Below are 14,078 nucleotides of genomic sequence, written 5' to 3' on the forward strand. Positions count from 1 at the left end.
GGCCTATCAGGGGCTTTTGGCTACCTGAATCTAGCTAGTACCAAACCATGGAAAACTGGTTTGGTTAACTAGATGCAGTTAAACAAATGGCCTAATTACGAGTTAACTATTTATAACGGTTTGTAGTCTTAACATCTGGCATATAATAACGGCTCAATTTCCAGAAAATAGCCTAACATTCGTTTTTTGAAGTTCAATAAGGGCAAATTATATTTTCTCTTGCGACATTAAAATACATTAGCTAGCAATAATTATTATTTTGATGGAAAACCGAATTTAGCTTCAAAGGTCGTTAGAAGTTAAATCGAGATTCCTTCTTAATTCGCTCGATAACGTTATAGAAAATAGGTTAATTGACTAAATGTGTCAACCCATCTCTTGCTGTTAAAAAAATCACAATGTAGGCTACTATTCAGACCTTGTGTGCAGCACTGTGATATATCAGCTGATGTAAGAAGGGCTTTATAAATACATTTGATTTGAGTGCGGGTTTTGAGTAGTCAGGGGGAGAGCAAATTTACTTGACCTGGCAACCCTGGACGTTCACTAAATAAGTGGTTTCAAAATGGCGGCAGCAACGGCGATGCGGTTCGGTCAGCTCTCCTCCGGTAGCGACATGGCACCGGACTGGACCACGAAGGAAGTCAGCACCGGGGTAAGTGGTCCGCATGGTGTGGCTGAAACCGGTCCCGATATATTGTACCAGTGCAAAGTTAGCAAGTTAGCCAGAACTTTGTTACCTCCGCTGAATGAGACAGCACTTCTGGCGTCAGTCATTGCTAGCTAAATTACTAATGATAGCCTCTCCATCAAACCAAGTTCATTCATTATCATTTCGAGCTATCTCATACAACTAATATAGTTAAATTGAGACCGTTGGCTAATGATTTTTGATTAGTTACGTTTGAACAAAACTTAACCAAATATTTTATAAGTAAACCATGACAGACCACAGCCTGTCGTTTCTAATGGGAACAAGTCCGTCATAGTGGGCAGGGCCAAGCACGAGGTAGTGAGATCTGTTAGTGTTTCATACTGGAGAGGGAATGCAAATCAACCACGCTGGACAGAGTGGAATCAGGTGTATCAAAAAGGCCGTTTATTGATCAAAGATATCTTGTCCCGCAGTTTAACGTGCACGGATTTAGTTCATATAACCCGGTAAGGAGTCAGGTGAAAAAGAGGCCTAGATATTGGTCACAACAGATTTTATACATGGAATATGTAGGTGGAGTCTTGTCGTGTTGATCACCTTCTCAAAGCCCTGGTAGTGTCGTTCAGATCACCTTCTCAAAGCCCTGGTAGTGTCGTTCAGATCACCTTCTCAAAGCCCTGGTAGTGTCGATCACCTCAAAGATCATCACTTCTCAAAGCCCTGGTAGTGTCGTTCAGATCACCTTCTCAAAGCCCTGGTAGTGTCGTTCAGATCACCTTCTCAAAGCCCTGGTAGTGTCGTTCAGATCACCTTCTCAAAGCCCTGGTAGTGTCGTTCAGATCACCTTCTCAAAGCCCTGGTAGTGTCGTTCAGATCACCTTCTCAAAGCCCTGGTAGTGTAGTTCAGATCACCTTCTCAAAGCCCTGGTAGTGTCGTTCTGATTTCTATCACCAGAAGCATGTGAACAAGATGAAAACACACAGTGCATTCAGAAAGTTCTCTCTATGTTCTATATGTTAACCCTATATATTCTATATGTTAGCCCTATATAACCCTATATATTCTATATGTTAACCCTATATAACCCTATGTATTCTGTATGTTATCTATATAACCCTATATATTATATATGCTAACCCTATATATTCTATATATTAATCCTATATATTCTATATGTTATCTATATAACCCTATATACTATATATTAACCCTATATATTATAAATGTTCTCTATATAACCCTATATATTCTATATGTTAACCCTGTATAACCCTATATATTCTGTATGTTATCCCTATATAACCCTATATATTATATATGTTCTCCATATAACCCTATATATTCTATATGTAATCTATAACCCTATATGTTCTCTATATAACCCTATATACAGTGCCTTGCAAAAGTATTCGGCCCCCTTGAACTTTGCGACCTTTTGCCACATTTCAGGCTTCAAACATAAAGATATAAAACTGTATTTTTTTGTGAAGAATCAACAACAAGTGGGACACAATCATGAAGTGGAACAACATTTATTGGATATTTCAAACTTTTTTAACTAATCAAAAACTGAAAAATTGGGCGTGCAAAATTATTCAGCCCCTTTACTTTCAGTGCAGCAAACTCTCTCCAGAAGTTCAGTGAGGATCTCTGAATGATCCAATGTTGACCTAAATGACTAATGATGATAAATACAATCCACCTGTGTGTAATCAAGTCTCCGTATAAATGCACCTGCACTGTGATAGTCTCAGAGGTCCGTTAAAAGCGTAGAGAGCATCATGAAGAACAAGGAACACACCAGGCAGGTCCGAGATACTGTTGTGAAGAAGTTTAATGTCGGATTTGGATACAAAAATATTTCCCAAGCTTTAAACATCCCAAGTAGCACTGTGCAAGCGATAATATTGAAATGGAAGGAGTATCAGACCACTGCAAATCTGCCAAGACCTGGCCGTCCCTCTAAACTTTCAGCTCATACAAGGAGAAGACTGATCAGAGATGCAGCCAAGAGGCCCATGATCACTCTGGATAAACTGCAGAGATCTACAGCTGAGGTGGGAGACTCTGTCCATAGGACAACAATCAGTCGTATATTGCACAAATCTGTCCTTTATGGAAGAGTGGCAAGAAGAAAGCCATTTCTTTAAGATATCCATAAAAAGTGTTGTTTAAAGTTTGCCACAAGCCACCTGGGAGACACACCAAACATGTGGAAGAAGGTGCTCTGGTCAGATGAAACCAAAATTGAACTTTTTGGCAACAATGCAAAATGTTATGTTTGGCGTAAAAGCAACACAGCCCATCACCCTGACCACACCATCCCCACTGTCAAACATGGTGGTGGCAGCATCATGGTTTGGGCCTGCTTTTCTTCAGCTGGGACAGGGAAGATGGTTAAAATTGATGGGAAGAGGGATGGAGCCAAATACAGGACCATTCTGGAAGAAAACCTGATGGCGTCTGCAAAAGACCTGAGACTGGGACGGAGATTTGTCTTCCAACAAGACAATGATCCAAAACATAAAGCAAAATCTACAATGGAATGGTTCAAAAATAAACATATCCAGGTGTTAGAATGGCCAAGTCAAAGTCCTGAATCCAATCGAGAATCTGTGGAAAGAACTGAAAACTGCTGTTCACAAATGCTCTCCATCCAACCTCACTGAGCTCGAGCTGTTTTGCAAGGAGGAATGGGAAAAAATTTCAGTCTCTCGATGTGCAAAACTGATAGAGACATACCCCAAGTGACTTACAGCTGTAATCGCAGCAAAAGGTGGCGCTACAAAGTATTAACTTAAGGGGATAAGGGTTTTTGATTTGTTAAAAAAGTTTGAAATATCCAATAAATGTCGTTCCACTTCATGATTGTGTCCCACTTGTTGTTGATTCTTCACAAAAAAAATACAGTTTTATATCTTTATGTTTGAAGCCTGAAATGTGGCAAAAGGTCGCAAAGTTCAAGGGGGCCGAATACTTTGACAAGGCACTGTATTATGTTAACCCTATATAACCCTATGTTTACATGTCTCTCTCTCTCTTTCTGTCTCTCTCTCCCATTCTGTCTCTCCCATTCTGTCTGTCTGTCTGTCTCTCTCTGTATCTCTCTCAGACCACCATTATGGCAGTGGAGTATGATGGAGGTGTGGTGATTGGTGCAGACTCCCGTACTACTACTGGGTGAGTTGTCTGTAACAAGGAACCCAAACCGGCTGTGCCATCGTACATACATGTATTTTGTCCCCTTCACCAAACGCGATCACGACACGCAGGTTAAAATATCAAAACAAACTCTGAACCAATGATTTTAATTTGGGGACAGGTTGAAAAGTAATTTATAGTAATTTAGCTAGTTAGCTTGCACTTGCTAGCTACTTTGTCCTATTTAGCTAGCTAATTAGTCCTGGGATATAAACATTGATTTGTTATTTTACCTAAAATGCACAAAGGCTTTCTACTCCGACAATTAATCCACACATAAAACGGTCAACCGAATCGTTTCTAGTCATCTCTCCTCCTTCCAGGCTTTTTCTCTTGACTTTATATTGCAATTGGCAATTTTTATAAATTAGGTGCATTACCGCCACTGACCTCGTTCGTCTTTCAGTCACCCACGTGGGTATAACCAATGAGGAGATGGCACGTGGGTACCTGCTTCTATAAACCAATGAGGAGATGGGAGAGGCAGGACTGGCAGCGTGATCTGCGTCAGAAATAGAACTGATTTCTATTTTAGCCTGTGGCAACGCAGACGCTCGTTGGCGCACGTGACGCGAGCTGTGTTGTCAGCCCGTGACCATTATGATTGTCTCTCTCTCTCCCTCTCTGTCTGTCTCTCTCAGTGTCTGTCTGTCTCTTTCTCTCACTGTCTCTTTCTCTCACTGTCTCTTTCTCTCACTGTCTCTTTCTCTCCACTGTCTCTTTCTCTCACTGTCTCTTTCTCTCCACTGTCACTTTCTCTCTCCACTCTCTTTCTCTCTCCACTCTCTTTCTCTCTCCACTCTCTTTCTCTCTCCACTGTCTCTTTCTCTCCACTGTCTCTTTCTCTCTCCACTCTCTCTCTCTCTCCACTCTCTCTCTCTCCACTCTCTCTCTCCACTCTCTCTCCACCACTCTCTCTCTCTCTCCACTCTCTCTCTCTCTCTCTCTCTCTCTCTCTCTCTCTCTCTCTCTCTCTCCACTCTCTCTCTCTCTCCACTCTCTCTCTCTCTCCACTCTCTCTCTCTCTCTCCACTCTCTCTCTTTCTCTCCACTGTCTCTCTCTCTCTCTCCACTGTCTTTCTCTTTCTCTCTCTCTCTCTCTACTGTCTCTCTGTGTTTCACTCACTCACTCACTCACTCACTCACTCACTCACTCACTCAGAGATGTCTGTGTGTGTTAGGGATGTGACCATTATGGTATTTTGGCTAACAATTCATTTCCTACAAATGGCTACAGTTATTGTGATAGTTGTCATTTTTGTTGATGAGCTTGTAATGCATAAAGAAAAGACTGTCATACCTAGTGATGAAACCCCTGTGTCGAAAACAAATGGTTTGGACTTTTGGAAATGAAGCTTCTCCACCCAACAGTTCTGCTCGTAAAATGACCAACTTTATCCACTTCATGGAAAAATAATAAACTTCTATTGGATAAACTACTACTACTATCTGCTAGAAAGTAGAGTTCACCCCCCACCTAAATTCAATGTGTTAAGACCATTGTCATGATTTATTTTCACCTGATTGTTCATAATGGTTGGTTACACAACTATACAATCATTCAGCCCTATTGTGTGTATCTAACCCTCTCTCTCTCTCTCTGCCTCCTCTCTCTGTCTCTCTCTCTCTCTAGGGCCTACATAGCCAACCGTGTGACAGACAAGTTGACTCCTATTCATGACAGAATCTTCTGCTGTCGGTCTGGTTCTGCTGCCGATACTCAGGCTATAGCTGATGTTGTTACCTACCAGCTGGGGTTCCACGGGTAGACTATATTTACAGTTCAACCACGTATCACAGAGGTATCAGTCATAGTAAAAGTGGACTCAGTAAAGTAGCTAGCAGCCAAATCATTGAAAAGACAGGAAACAACAGTATGTTAGGTACACACTGTCCTCTACTGCATCCACACTACTGTAAAATACAACAGTATGTTAGGTACACACTGTCCTCTACTGCATCCACACTACTGTAAAATACAACAGTATGTTAGGTACACACTGTCCTCTACTGCATCCACACTACTGTAAAATACAACGGGAAACAACAGTATGTTAGGTACACACTGTCCTCTACTGCATCCACACTACTGTAAAATACAACAGGAAACAACAGTATGTTAGGTACACACTGTCCTCTACTGCATCCACACTACTGTAAAATACAACGGGAAACAACAGTATGTTAGGTACACACTGTCCTCTACTGCATCCACACTACTGTAAAATACAACGGAAACAACAGTATGTTAGGTACACACTGTCCTCTACTGCATCCACACTACTGTAAAATACAACGGGAAACAACAGTATGTTAGGTACACACTGTCCTCTACTGCATCCACACTACTGTAAAATACAACAGGAAACAACAGTATGTTAGGTACACACTGTCCTCTACTGCATCCACACTACTGTAAAATACAACAGTATGTTAGGTACACACTGTCCTCTACTGCATCCACACTACTGTAAAATACAACAGTATGTTAGGTACACACTGTCCTCTACTGCATCCACACTACTGTAAAATACAACAGGAAACAACAGTATGTTAGGTACACACTGTCCTCTACTGCATCCACACTACTGTAAAATACAACAGGAAACAACAGTATGTTAGGTACACACTGTCCTCTACTGCATCCACACTACTGTAAAAAAACAACAGTATGTTAGGTACACACTGTCCTCTACTGCATCCACACTACTGTAAAATACAACAGTATGTTAGGTACACATTGTCCTCTACTGCATCCACACTACTGTAAAATACAACAGGAAACAACAGTATGTTAGGTACACACTGTCCTCTACTGCATCCACACTACTGTAAAATACAACAGTATGTTAGGTACACACTGTCCTCTACTGCATCCACACTACTGTAAAAATACAACAGTATGTTAGGTACACACTGTCCTCTACTGCATCCACACTACTGTAAAAATACAACAGTATGTTAGGTACACACTGTCCTCTACTGCATCCACACTACTGTAAAATACAACAGTATGTTAGGTACACACTGTCCTCTACTGCATCCACACTACTGTAAAATACAACAGTATGTTAGGTACACACTGTCCTCTACTGCATCCACACTACTGTAAAATACAACAGTATGTTAGGTACACACTGTCCTCTACTGCACCCACACTACTGTAAAATACAACAGGAAACAACAGTATGTTAGGTACACACTGTCCTCTACTGCATCCACACTACTGTAAAATACAACAGGAAACAACTGCATCCACACTACTGTAAAATGTATGTTAGGTACACACTGTCCTCTACTGCATCCACACTACTGTAAAATACAACAGGAAACAACAGTATGTTAGGTACACACTGTCCTCTACTGCATCCACACTACTGTAAAATACAACAGGAAACAACAGTATGTTAGGTACACACTGTCCTCTACTGCATCCACACTACTGTAAAATATGTTAGGTACAACAGTCCATGTAAAATACAACAGTATGTTAGGTACACATGTCCTCTACTGCATCCACACTACTGTAAAATACAACAGTATGTTAGGTACACATTGTCCTCTACTGCATCCACACTACTGTAAAATACAACAGTATGTTAGGTACACACTGTCCTCTACTGCATCCACACTACTGTAAAATACAACAGTATGTTAGGTACACACTGTCCTCTACTGCATCCACACTACTGTAAAATACAACAGGAAACAACAGTATGTTAGGTACACACTGTCCTCTACTGCATCCACACTACTGTAAAATACAACAGTATGTTAGGTACACACTGTCCTCTACTGCATCCACACTACTGTAAAATACAACAGGAAACAACAGTATGTTAGGTACACACTGTCCTCTACTGCATCCACACTACTGTAAAAATACAACAGTATGTTAGGTACACACTGTCCTCTACTGCATCCACACTAAAATAAACAATACAACAGTATGTTAGGTACACACTGTCCTCTACTGCATCCACACTACTGTAAAATACAACAGGAAACAACAGTATGTTAGGTACACACTGTCCTCTACTGCATCCACACTACTGTAAAATACAACAAACAACAGTATGTTAGGTACACACTGTCCTCTACTGCATCCACACTACTGTAAAATACAACGGAAACAACAGTATGTTAGGTACACACTGTCCTCTACTGCATCCACACTACTGTAAAATACAACAGGAAACAACAGTATGTTAGGTACACACTGTCCTCTACTGCATCCACACTACTGTAAAATACAACAGGAAACAACAGTATGTTAGGTACACACTGTCCTCTACTGCATCCACACTACTGTAAAATACAACAGGAAACAACAGTATGTTAGGTACACACTGTCCACTACTGCATCCACACTCTGTAAAATACAACAGTATGTTAGGTACACACTGTCTCTACTGCATCCACACTACTGTACTTACTCTCCACTCTTCCCCAGTATTGAGCTGGATGAAGCCCCTTTCCACTCCAGACAGCTGCCAATCTATTTACTACCAGACCTGCTATAGGTACAGAGAGGAGCTGATGGACACTACTCATCATCGTGGCGGGATGGGACAAGAGACGGGGAGGACAGGTTAGACTCTCCACTACCAGACACTACTCAGTACTTACTCTGTCCTTCTTACTCTACTCCACTACCAGACACTACTCAGTACTTACTCTGTCCTTCTCTCTCCACTACCAGACACTACTCAATACTTACTCTGTCCTTCTCTCTCCACTACCAGACACTACTCAATACTTACTCTGTCCTTCTCTCTCCACTACCAGACACTACTCAGTACTTACTCTGTCCTTCTATCAGACACTCCACTACCAGACACTACTCAGTACTTACTCTGTCCTTCTCTCTCCACTACCAGACACTACTCAGTACTTACTCTGTCCTTCTCTCTCCACTACCAGACACTACTCAATACTTACACTCTCCACTACCAGACACTACTCAGTACTTACTCTGTCCTTCTCTCTCCACTACCAGACACTACTCAATACTTACACTCCACTCCACTACCAGACACTACTACCAGTACTTACTCTGTCCACTATCTCCACTATCAGACACTACTCAGTACTTACTCTGTCCACTATCTCCACTATCAGACACTACTCAATACTTACACTGTCCACTCTCTCCACTACCAGACACTACTCAATACTTACACTCTCCACTACCAGACACTACTCAGTACTTACTCTGTCCACTATCTCCACTATCAGACACTACTCAGTACTTACTCTGTCCACTCTCTCCACTACCAGACACTACTCAGTACTTACTCTGTCCTTCTCTCTCCACTACCAGACACTACTCAGTACTTACTCTGTCCACTATCTCCACTATCAGACACTACTCTGTCCTTCTCTCTCCACTACCAGACACTACTCAGTACTTACTCTGTCCTTCTCTCTCCACTACCAGACACTACTCAGTCCACTATCTCCACTATCAGACACTACTCTGTCCTTCTCTCTCCACTATCAGACACTACTCAGTACTTACTCTCTCCACTATCAGACACTACTCAGTCCTTCTCTCTCCACTATCAGACACTACTCAGTACTTACTCTCTCCACTATCAGACACTACTCTGTCCTTCTCTCTCCACTATCAGACACTACTCAGTACTTACTCTGTCTCCACTATCAGACACTACTCTGTCCTTCTCTCTCCACTATCAGACACTACTCAGTACTTACTCTCTCCACTATCAGACACTACTCTGTCCTTCTCTCTCCACTATCAGACACTACTCTGTCCTTCTCTCTCCACTATCAGACACTACTCTGTCCTTACTCTCTCCACTACCAGACACTACTCAGTACTTACTCTCTCCACTACCAGACACTACTCAGTACTTACTCTGTCCACTATCAGACACTACTCTGTCCTTCTCTCTCCCACTATCAGACACTACTCAGTACTTACTCTCTCCACTATCAGACACTACTCTGTCCTTCTCTCTCCACTATCAGACACTACTCAGTACTTCTCTCTCCACTATCAGACACTACTCTGTCCTTCTCTCTCCACTATCAGACACTACTCTGTCCTTCTCTCTCCACTATCAGACACTACTCTGTCCTTCTCTCTCCACTATCAGACACTACTCTGTCCTTCTCCACTCTCCACTATCAGACACTACTCTGTCCTTCTCTCTCTCTTTCCTCTTGTCCAGTAGGAGATATAGGTATGCTGGTCAGGCAGCCTGTATCAGTCGGACCCTAACACACACACACACACACACACACACACACACACACCACACACTCTTTTTCCGTCTTCTCTCCCTGTTGATGGAATTTATATGAAGAGGGAGGATGGGGAGTAAGTCTCACGGAATCCCCTAATCTTTGTCGGCTGTGTGCGTATGTTTGTGTGTGTGTGTGTGGAATGTTTGTGTGAGTGTGTGTGATTGTGTGTGCGTATGTTTGTGTGAGTTGTGTGTGTGCGCGTATGTTTGTGTGAATGTGTGTGCGTATGTTTGTGTGAATGTGTGTGTGTGCGTATGTTTGTGTGAATGTGTGTGTGTGCGTATGTTTGTGTGAATGTGTGCGTATGTTTGTGTGAATGTGTGTGTGTGCGCGTATGTTTGTGTGAATGTGTGTGCGTATGTTTGTGTGAATGTGTGTGTGTGCGTATGTTTGTGTGAATGTGTGTGCATATGTTTGTGTGAATGTGTGTGAGTGTGTGTGAGTGTGCGTACGTATGTTTGTGTGAATGTGTGTGTGTGCGTGTGTGTGCGTGTATGTTTGTGTTTGCGCGTATGTTTGTGTGTGCGCGTATGTTTGTGTGTGCGCGTATGTTTGTGTGTGTGCGTATGTTTGTGTGTGCGCGTATGTTTGTGTGTGTGCGTGTGTGTGTGTGTGTGTTTATGTTTATGTGTGTGTGTGTGTGTATATTTGTTTGTGTGAATGTGTGTGTGCGTATGTTTGTGTGAATGTGTGTGTGTGTGTGTATGTTTGTGTGAATGTGTGTGTGTGTGTATGTTTGTGTGAATGTGTGTGTGTGTGTATGTTTGTGTGAGTGTGTGTGTATGTGTGTGTGTATGTTTGTGTGAGTATGTGTGTGTGCGTTTGTTTGTGTGAGTGTGTGTATGTTTGTGTGAATGTGTGTGTGTGTGTATGTTTGTGTGAATGTGTGTGTGTATGTTTGTGTGAATGTGTGAACGTTCCTGTGAATAAACCTTATTGACTATCATAGCTGGGCCTCTGTCTGTTTCATTTCAATCAGTATCTTACAAATCCTGATGAACAGACTGAGTAGTTGATTTGGTTTATGAACATTGAGAACATAATCCCCCCCCAGGTGTACACTGTCCCAGTAGGAGGTATGCTGGTCAGACAGCCTGTATCAGTTGGAGGGTCAGGATCCACCTATATCTATGGTTACATGGACTCCAACTACAAACCCAACATGACAAAGGACCAGTGTCTTCGCCTGGTATCTGGAGGTACAAACACAAAACAAATCTTGTTCTTTGTTCAGTTTTGAGACTGGAGCGCGTGCTACGGGTGGGTGTTGCTATGGTGACAAGTGAGCTGAGATAAGGTGGGGCTTTACCTAGCAAAGACTTATAGATGACCTGGAGCCAGTGGGTTTGGCAACGAATATGAAGTTAGGGCCAGCCAACGAGAGCACCCAGGTCGCAGTGGTGGGTAGTATATGGGGCTTTGGTGACAACACGGATGTCACTGTGATAGACTGCATCCAATTTACTAGGTAGAGTGTTGAAGGCTATTTTGTAAATTACATCACCGAAGTCAAGGATCGGTAGAATAGTCAGTTTTACGAGGGTATGTTTGGCATCATGAGTGAAGGATGCTTTGTTGCGAAATAGGAAGCCGGTTTTAGATTGGAGATGCTTAATGTGTGTCTGGAAGGAGAGTTTACAATCTTACCAGACACCCAGGTATTTGTAGTTGTCGACATATTCTCGGCCAGATGTGTGACAAACAGGTGCTGTTAGATTACAGTATTATAATTTTTCTGACCATTTGGAACAGTGTAAACAACACTAAATAAATGATAAGTAATAACAGTGTTCTAACGGAAATACATATTTAAAGCTTTTATTACATAAAAAAATATTAAAAACTGCAGATTATTATTATTATATTAACTGTTTTATAATAGTAACTATATTATATTAACTTGTTAAATAATATTAACTAGAATTATTATGTTAACTTGTTAACTTATATTAACTATATTATTATATTAACTATAATTAAATAAACTATAATATTATATTCACTATTATGATTATTAGCTCTTACATTAACTATTATAATATTAACTATTATGATTATATTAGCTATGATTACATTACCTATTATATTAACTAGTATGATTATATTAGATATTATTATACTAACTGTTTTAAATGAGCTATTATTATGTTAGCTATTATTATAGTAACTTATGATTATATTAGCTATTATTACATTAACTAATATGATTATATCAGATATTATTTTACTAACTGTTTTATATTAGCTATTATTACATTAACTATTATGATTATATTAGCTATGATTATTATTTTATAACTGTTTTATATTAGCTATTATATTATGACAATATTAGCTATTATGATTATATTGGATATTATTATGAACTATTATGATTATATTAGCTATTATTATATTAGCTGGTATGATTATATTAGCTATGTATATTAACTCCCTGTTATGACAATATTAGCTATTATGATTATATTGGATATTATTATATGAACTATAATGATTATATTAACTATTATTATATTAGCCCTGTCCCTGATTATATTAGCTATTATTATATTAATTGTCTATTATGTTAACTATATTATTCCCCGACAGCCCTGTCCCTGTTATCACGTTAACTATGTTATTCCCCCGACAGCCCTGTCCCTGTTATCACGTTAACTCACAGCCCTGTCCCTGTTATCACGTTAACTATGTTATTCCCCCGACAGCCCTGTCCTTGGCTATGGAGAGGGATGGGTCCAGTGGAGGCGTGGTCCGGCTGGCAGCCATCTCGGAGACGGGAGTGGACAGACAGGTCATCCTGGGAAACCAGCTACCTAAATGGTCTACTGCTTAAAGACAGAGACACACAGTTCTGTTAGGCAGACCAGTCACCAGTGATGCAGCATGAGTTTGTAAAGCCCTTCAGATTTCTAATAAAAAAATAAGCAAATTTAAATAAAGTTGTTTTGGAAGTAAATATTGTTTCTTTTGTGGTCACTGATGAACAGCCTGTTTAATTGTTAATCAGAGAGGGAGAGACTAGAGTGGAGATATACCCTACTATCTGTTTAAAGGACTGGAGATATACCCTACTGTCTGTTTAAAAGGACTGGAGATATACCCTACTGTCTAAAGGACTGGAGATATACCCTACTGTCTAAAGGACTGGAGATATACCCTACTGTCTGTTTAAAGGACTGGAGATATACCCTACTGTCTAAAGGACTGGAGTCTAAAGGACTATATACTGTCTAAAGGACTGGACCCTAAAGGACTGGAGATATACCCTACTGTCTAAAGGACTGGAGATATACCCTACTGTCTGTCTAAAGGACTGGAGATATACCCTACTGTCTAAAGGACTGGAGATATACCCTACTGTCTGTCTAAAGGACTGGAGATATACCCTACTGTCTAAAGGACTGGAGATATACCCTACTGTCTTGGAGATATACCCTAAAGGACTGGAGATATACCCTACTGTCTAAAGGACTGGAGATATACCCTACTGTCTAAAGGACTGGAGATATACCCTACTGTCTAAAGGACTGGAGATATACCCTACTGTCTAAAGGACTGGAGATATACCCTACTGTCTAAAGGACTGGAGATATACCCTACTGTCTAAAGGACTGGAGATATACCCTACTGTCTGTCTAAAGGACTGTTAAAGGACTGGAGATATACCCTACTGTCTAAAGGACTGGAGATATACCCTACTGTCTTAAAGGACTGGAGATATACCCTACTGTCTAAAGGACTGGAGATATACCCTACTGTCTAAAGGACTGGAGATATACCCTAAGGACTGGAGATATACCCTACTGGAGATATACCCTACTGTCTAAAGGACTGGAGATATACCCTACTGTCTGTCTAAAGGACTGGAGATATACCCTACTGTCTGTTTAAAGGACTGAAAGGACTGGAGATATACCCTACTGTCTGTATACCCTAAAGGACTGGAGA

The 14,078-nt window shown here is 40.8% G+C and overlaps 1 pseudogene; it reads left to right on the plus strand.

Moving 5' to 3' along the window:
• The first annotated feature begins 527 nt into the window (after positions 1 to 527).
• LOC135510163 (proteasome subunit beta type-6-like) lies at positions 528 to 13,086 on the plus strand (annotated as a pseudogene).
• Positions 13,087 to 14,078: the final 992 nt, after the last annotated feature.

This window comes from Oncorhynchus masou, chromosome 23 (genome assembly GCF_036934945.1).
Source record: "Oncorhynchus masou masou isolate Uvic2021 chromosome 23, UVic_Omas_1.1, whole genome shotgun sequence".
Lineage (NCBI taxonomy): Eukaryota > Metazoa > Chordata > Actinopteri > Salmoniformes > Salmonidae > Oncorhynchus > Oncorhynchus masou.